Raw genomic sequence first — 748 nt, forward strand, 5'->3', positions numbered from 1 at the left:
CCCCTCCCACGGCCGATGGCCACAAAACAATCCCCTCTCCTCCATTCTCCTCTTGGGATTTTGAGCACGCACACACATCTGGCTTGAGTTTTAAGACTTGGTTGGGGACTCCAACTGCTGTCAACTACGTGGGAGTCCAGCGACTTAACTATCCCGCCACCCGCTGGTCCCTTGCCCTTCACAACTCTTAAAAAAATTGCTTCAGCCCCAGGGCTTAACGCCACCATTATCTAGGGAGGCTGGGGAATGGGTTTGAACCCTTTGAATTTCTTTAGTGCATTTTCCCGTGGGCTCTTTCAGCTAGCATCAGACACTTTGGCACAACAGCCTCCTGGCAGAGTGCTGCTGCTGCTGCTCCTTCTTCTTCTTTTTAGAGAGAGAGAGAGAGAGAGAGAGAGATTTGGTATAGGGTGCTCCTGGAACAGAGACAGAGAAAGCGAGAAATCACCCTCCAGGAGGGATGACCCCGCGGCAATCCTTTCTCTTCCATTCTCCTCCTGGAACCCGGGATTTGAACCGCCGTTAGCCATGTGGGAGTCTGTGTCTGCAGATCGTGTAATTCTTTCGCCTGCAGAATTTTAAGGGATACTCCGTAAAACCCGAAGGCCGGTCTTGGGTCAGGGTGCGGTCGGTGACCGTCCGGCTGCATTTTCCCTCCAGGCGCTCAGGCCCTAGCGGCAGCGGTTTCTTCTCGCAGAGGGTGGGAGAGAGTGGGCGAGGTGGTCGCTGTCACTCCGGGGCTCTCCCC

Source organism: Tupaia chinensis, unplaced genomic scaffold (genome assembly GCF_000334495.1).
Source record: "Tupaia chinensis unplaced genomic scaffold, TupChi_1.0 Scaffold144255_1, whole genome shotgun sequence".
NCBI lineage: Eukaryota > Metazoa > Chordata > Mammalia > Scandentia > Tupaiidae > Tupaia > Tupaia belangeri.